Consider the following 7,064-nt stretch of genomic DNA (forward strand, 5'->3'; position numbering starts at 1 on the left):
AAAAAAAAAACAAGAAACAAAAAATAAAAACATAAGGACTTTTCACAAAAATATGAGTCTTTAGGCAAGAGGTTTATTTATCTAAGTGTCAGTTTCTCTGAAAACTTTGAGGATTGGATTGGATATAAATTTCCCCAAGCACAATGTGGGTACCAATGGTAGGAAACAAGATCTTTTTAGGGCAAGCATTTAAAAAATGTTTTTAATAGGTATATGTTTCTTTGAATGTTTTCAGAAAAAATTATAAGTGACAATCAAATCTATGATTTCATCTATTTAATTGCTTAGGACAAGGCCATGTGAGTTCACTTAGAGTTGATTTTTAAAATACATCAAATAAATAATAGTTCAAATATGGTTATCAGATGACTGAAATTTGGGGGCAGGATTAGAAGATGATCTTTCAGATTTCGACCAACTTGACTATTCTGGTCTCAATGACAAAAGGAAACAAGTTCCCACGTCATTACAGTGGTACCCAATTATATTATCCAAGAAACCAACATTCCTAGGGTCTTAGTTCTCCTAGAAATCTTTCTAGCATGCTGAGCAGGATGGGCTGGACACAACCCAAATCACTGGAATGTTACAAATTTAAAAAATTGTTTGAGTGGTGTATGAAAGAGCCCTGCTCTGAGGAGTTCCAGAATGAGTGAGAAGGGAACTTACAGACCTACTGAGACTTGCTGCTCTGTCAGATGTGGCAGGAGGGTCGGGGCCTCGGAGTTGTTCAAGTAATTTCATCAGTTAGGGGCCAATCCTGATCCAGGACCCAGTCCTGCCAGGCCGTACTTTCTTAAAGTGACTATCCAGTGACACTAGCAAATGTTACCTCTTCCCAGGAAGAAATTACAGGATGTGTTTATATTTTCTTTTACAAAGGGTCATGAGATTTTATTTTTACTTTTTTTGTTATAGAAGTGATGTATGTCTATGAAGGAAACTCAGAAAACATAGATAAGCACACACACAATTTGTAATTGCACCAGTATATGAGTATTGTTAAAATCTTGGTTTAGTTTCTGACTTTTTTCCTCTCTCTATTTTTACTAAGAAATCAGGATTATGTTGCACATACCAATTTGGCCTTGCTTTTCTTTTATCCATGTAGCAATGTTGTCACATACTTTTCCCCACAGTATTAAATATTTTTTCTACAATAGTAAGGAATTCAATGATAAAAGAGGCGTATTGTCTTCCCCCAACCTTATAAAAGTTATTTTGTGTGGCAGCTTGACTTCTATTTTAGAAGTAGAGACAAATTAAGGCAAAAATGAATGGAAATGGCAAATTAATTCCACAAGGAGTATGTTTTCTGAAAGTCCCTGCTGCTAGAAACGGAGTTAGGATTATGCCTCCTGGTTTCAAACATGTCGATAGTAGCTGTGTGGGCTACACGAGTTGGCATCAAAGATGGATGTCCAACTCCATATTGGAGCTGTGGGTAATCTAGTGAGAGCTACAAATCATCGTTCTAAGAGCAGGTGTTAGTGAGCACCTTTCCAGTTTAGGGCGTATACCCGTTGCTCTCCTGATGGACATCTGGTCCATGATATTTGACTGTTTTAAGGTGTGGAAGGCTTTGTACAAGGTCCAAAACTTCTGTCCTTGGTGTGAACATTTGGGAGGCAAATGAGTGATATGACCATGGCTGCCTTTTTGTCTGGCAAAGCACAAGGATGCTTTGGAGAACAGAAGGATTTCATCAAGCCCAAATGACACTCACTTCTGGGCCTCTCAGCCTCCTTGGCCACGTGGTTGTTCTGCTACTGAGAGTCTGCAGATGAGCTGGTGGTTTCTCCAAACTTCCGAGAGCTCTCTAAGGCATTTATTATATGCACATTCTCTCTACAATGAGGCCAGTGGACTCTCAACTGGGCTGGCACATGTTCCCAGGAAAACATGCCCAAATTCTGGTCTACCGTGTGTAAATCTAAGATAGGGGCTACTGAACACAGTCTTGGAAATCAGGCACCTGCTAGGGGCCCTTGTGCTTAGCTTGGCTGATGAACCCAGGCTGAGGGCTTTTTTGCAGGCATGCCTCTGGGCCGAGGCTGGGGGTGGAGAGGGAAGGCTAGGGAAGTCAAGGAAGGCATGAGGAACAGCCTGGGAGCAGGAAAAGGTCATCTGGTGGCAGGAGCTTTAGGCTCTCTGCTCCTTCACCCTTTTCTCTATTCAAATCTGCTCTCAAGGCAGCGTATGATATTGATGGTTCACAGAAACGTGAACTACCAGCCTTGGAGGGGCCCTGAGAGCCCATCTAGTTCAACGCCTCATTTTGCAGATGAGAAAACAGGTTTGGAGAGGCTAAATGGCATGAACCAGGTCATATAACTAGTGGTAGAGCTGGGATTCAAGCCTGACGGTCAGTCCAGGGCTCTGATCACCACAAGCTGCCTCTATATACAGTATAGTGAGAAAGTCTCAGCCACCGCATTGACTTTTCATTTATATTTAATATTATATTTATATTTTAAGATTGATCCATAATGGAAGGAATTGTGTAGTCCTGTACTAAAGGAATTTAGAAAGAGTTGGGTGACTCAATCTACTGATAAGGAAAAAGATTTACAATCTATTACTAAGTGAGAAAGGCATCACGGAGTATAGTATAGCATGCTGTAGTTTGTATATAAAAATGTGTGTTGGCCGGGTGCAGTGGCTCACGCCTATAATTCCAGCACTTTGGGAGGCCAAGGCGGGTGGATCACTTGAAGTCAGGAGTTTGAGATCAGCCTGACCAACATGGTGAAACTCCGTCTCTACTAAAAATACAAAAAATTAGCCGGGTATGGTGGCACATGCCTGAAGTCCCAGCTACGTGGGAGGCTGAGGCAAGAGAATCACTTGAACCCAGGAGGCAGAGGTTGCAGTGAGCCAAGATTGTGCCACTGCACTCCAGCCTAGGTGACAGAGTGAGACTCCATCTCAAAAAAAAAAAAAAAAAAGTGTGTGTGTGATAATTACATACATTCATACATATGTGCATGTGAATTCACGTAATAATGTAATAGCTTTGGAAAAGTGCATGAGAAACTTAGTCCGATGGTTGCCTCTGGGAAAATGGCCTGGGCACCATAGAAGGGAGGTATATTTTTTCACTTTTATACTTTTAAAATGTTACTATAGGCATGTAATCACTATTCAAAAAACGTAAAACATTTAAAGATGACATATGAGCTCAAATAAGGGAGAAATATATTGCTTATTGAGAAGGCCTCATGCAAGAGGTAGCATCTGAGCTGGGCTCTGGGATGGGTAGAAGTTCACCAGGAAGAGCCAGGGCAGGAAAGCTTACGGCAGCAGGATTAAAGCTGTCAAAGCGGGAAAGGCCAGGCAGAGTGTCAGCGATGTTGCACAGTCTGGAGAAATTGCAGCAGAGTGGTATGCTGCTGTTTGTATATAAAAATGTGTGTGTAATCATTATATGCATTCATACTTACAGGCATGTGAATTTATGTAATAATGTAATAGCTTCAGAAAAATGCATGAGAAACTGTGTTGGCTAGGTAAAGCAGGGACAGGGCTGAGGAGAAAAGTAAGGAGAGAGAACTCGGCTGGATGCAGGTTATTTTATACTTAATGTGGATAAAGGGCCTTTTACAAATTGGCCCCATTGTCCCTTTCTAACATCATCTTCCACCTGTGCTTCAGCCATCATAGCCCTCTGTCTATTCTCCAAATACCCATGTGCACACCTGGGCACCAGCCGCTTCCTCTGCCTGCATACGGTCCACCAGTCCTATTTTCTTTCTGTCCTCCAAGACCAGGTTCAAATGTTCCTCCTCTCCTCCTCCCCACCCCACCACCCTGGAAGATTTTAACACTCTGTCCTTAGTGTTCTCTTGGCATTTTGCATTTACCTTTATTTCAGAACTTGGCTGTTTAAATTTTAATTTTTTGCAGGCTGAACCGGAGAGTGAGGTCATTTATATGCAGAACATTGCGTCTCCTCTCTCTAATTTAGCATTTTATTCTCTGAGGTCCTAGCTATATGGTACTTTATGGTGATGAAGTACAGCCACACCATTCTGCCTTTGTGTGGCCGTTGCATGACCTCTCCAAATGAAATAATTTCTTCTATAGAGAAAAAAAAGTGAGGGCCAGAGACATTATCAACTAAGTAAAAAAAAAAAAAATTTTTTTTAAACCTCTGGGCCTAGTCTAAACTATATTAACATTTTCTTTATTATCTTCTGTCTCATTAGGCTCCTTAAAAGTAGTCCTAGTTTAAAGACAATTAAAGGCAGATATTGTGTCACTTTTCTTTAGACTTCTGTGGATTTGAAATGTCACGTTAATAGAACACTATATATGCATAAGCAATGAACTGAACCATTAAAAAAGAATTTTGCTCTGGAATATCCTGGTAGTTTCAGGGTCATTATGTATTTGTTTTGTTCAGTTTCTTGATCTTTCTGATCCTTAATTAGAAGCTGAGCATCTAGGGAAATGTTTTATCCTATTGCTCTGTATCTACAATATTATCTGTATAAAAAGTACTTATGTCTATATTTCAAAAGAAGATTGAAAAAAATCTAAGAAAATCTGAATAAACTTGTGTTCTTAGATTATTCCTCTTTGTTCCTCTTCTCCCTTAGGCAATTGAGGGAGTAACTGCTGTGTTCCTAGTACAATTTATTCTAGAGAGGGACATGTGACAGGTGAGCTGAGAATTCCCAGTAAACCTCGACTTGCCCATCATTGCAGAGACTTTTCCTCTGCCTGGGCCAATGTCCTTCTCGGCAAGGGAAGATAGATCGCACCAGACTAAGTCTGCACATTTATCTTTCTACATAAATGGAAAACCCTTCCCAGATTGTTCAACTGGTTGCTTTTTTTCAGTTACTAGTACAGGAATACCTCATTTGATTGCACTCCACAGATATTGCATTTTTTTTTACAAACCGAAGGTTTGCGGCAGCTCTGTGTTGAGCAAGTCTGTCAGCACCATTTTCCCAACAGCATATGCTCACTTCATGTCTCTGTCATATTTTGGTAATTCTCAAAATAATTCAGACGTTTCCATTATTATCGTATCTGTTATGGTGATCTGTGATCAGTGATCTTTGACGTTACTATTGCAGTTGCTTTGGGGCACGATGAATCATGCCCATATAAGATAGCAAGCTTAATGGATAAATGCTGTACGTGTCCTGACTGCTCCGGCTGTCCCCCACCTCTCTTCCTCTCTTGGGGCCTCCCTATTCCCTGAGACACAGCGAGATTGAAATTAGGCCAATTAATAAACCTAGAATGGCCTCTCAATGTTTAAGTGAAAGGAAGAGTTATGTGTCTCTCACTTTAAATTGAAAGCTAGAAATCGTTAAGTTTAATGAGGAAGGCATGTTGAAAGCTGAGAGCGGCCGAAAACTAGGCCTCTCGTGCCAGTTAGCCAGGTTGTCAATGCAAAGAAAAATGTATTGAAGGAAATCAAAAGTTCAGCTCCCAGGAATACATGAATGATAAGGAAGTGAAACAGCCTTAGTGCTTGGACAAAGCTTTAGTGGTCTGGATAGAAGATCCAACCAGCTATACAATTTCTTTAAGCCAAAGACTAATCCAGAACAAGGCCCTAACTTGCTTCAATTCTATGGAGGCTGAGGGAGGTGAAGAAGCTGCAGAAGAAAAGTGTGAAGTTAGCAGAGGTTGGTTCACTAGGTGTAAGGAAAGAAGCCATCTCCATAACACCAAAGTGTAAAGAGAAGCAGCAGGTTCTGATGAGTAAACTACAGCAAGTTATCCAGAAGATCTAGCTACGGTCATTGATGAAGGTGGCTACAGTATACAATAGAATTTTCAGTGGAAACAAAACAGCCTTCTATTGGAAGAAGATGCCATCTAGGACTTTCACAGCTAGTGAGAGGTCAATACCTGGCTTCAAAGCTTCGAAGGCTTTGAAGAGAGTCAATAGGCTGACTCTTGTTAGGGGCTAATGCAGCTGGTGGCTTTAAGATAAAGCCAGTGCTCATTTACCATTCCAACAGATCCTAGGGCCTTAAGAATAATGCTAAATCTACTCTGCCTGTGCTCTGTAAATGGAACAACTAAAGCCTGAATGACAGCACATCTATTTACAGCAATGTCTATTGAATAATTTAAGCCCACTGTTGAGACCTACTGCTCAGAAAAAAGATTCCTTTCAAAATATTACAGCTCTTGGACAATGCACCTAGTCACCCAAGAGCTCTGATGGAGATGTACAAGGAGATTAATGCTGTTTTCATGCCTGTTAACACAATATCTATTCTGCAACCCATGGATCAAGGAGTCATTTCAACTTTCAAATCTTATTATTTAAAAATACATTTTGTAAGGCTATAGCTGCCATAGATAATGATTCCTTTGATGGATCTAGGCAAAGTAAATTTAAAATCTTCTGAAAGGATCTACCATTTTAGATGCCATTTGTGATTCATGGAAGAAGGTCAAAATATCAACATTAACTGGAGTTTGGAGGAAGTTGATTCCAAGCCTCATGAATGACTTGAGGGATTTAAGATGCTACTGGAGGAAATAACTGCAGATGTGGTAGAAGGAGCAAGAGAGCTATAATTAGAAGTGGAGACTGAAGGTGGGACTGAATGTCTGCAATCTCATGACAAAATTTAATGCATAAGGAGTTGCTTCTTATGGATGAGCCAAGAAAGTAATTTCTTGAGATGGAATCTACTTCTGGTGAATATACTGTGAAAACCATTGAAACGGCAACAAAAAATTTAGAATATTACATAAACTTTGTTGATAAAACAGTGGCAGGGTTTGAGAGGATTAGCTCCAATTTGCAAGAAGTTCTGCTGTGGATAAAATGCATTTCATGCTACAGAGAAATCCTTCACGAAAGGAAGAATCAATCAATGTGGCAAACTTCATTGTTGTCTTGTTTTAAGAAATAGCCACAGCCACTCCAACCTGCAGCAACCACCACCCTGATCAACTGGCAGCCACCAATATTGAAGCAAAAAGATTAGGACTTGCTGAAGGCTGAGATTATTGTTAGCTTTTTTTTTTTTTTTAAGAGAGGGTCTTGCTCTGTTGCCCAGGCTGGAGTGCAGTGGTGCAAC

The 7,064-nt window shown here is 40.4% G+C and overlaps 1 protein-coding gene across 10 annotated transcripts in view; it reads left to right on the top strand.

Moving 5' to 3' along the window:
• RHOH (ras homolog family member H) overlaps window positions 1-7,064 on the top strand; it is a 68,624-nt gene that overhangs the window by 25,739 nt on the left and 35,821 nt on the right. Inside the window, exon 2 of one of the 10 annotated variants that reach the window (XM_011983573.1) lies at window positions 1,673-1,824. The exons of the other annotated variants lie outside the window; for them this stretch is intronic. The gene's annotated coding sequence lies outside the window, so the exon portion shown is untranslated. The remainder of the gene's footprint in view (window positions 1-1,672; window positions 1,825-7,064) is intronic. 10 annotated transcript variants of the gene reach the window in all.

Source organism: Mandrillus leucophaeus, unplaced genomic scaffold, assembly GCF_000951045.1.
Source record: "Mandrillus leucophaeus isolate KB7577 unplaced genomic scaffold, Mleu.le_1.0 Scaffold251, whole genome shotgun sequence".
In the NCBI taxonomy this organism is placed as follows: domain Eukaryota; kingdom Metazoa; phylum Chordata; class Mammalia; order Primates; family Cercopithecidae; genus Mandrillus; species Mandrillus leucophaeus.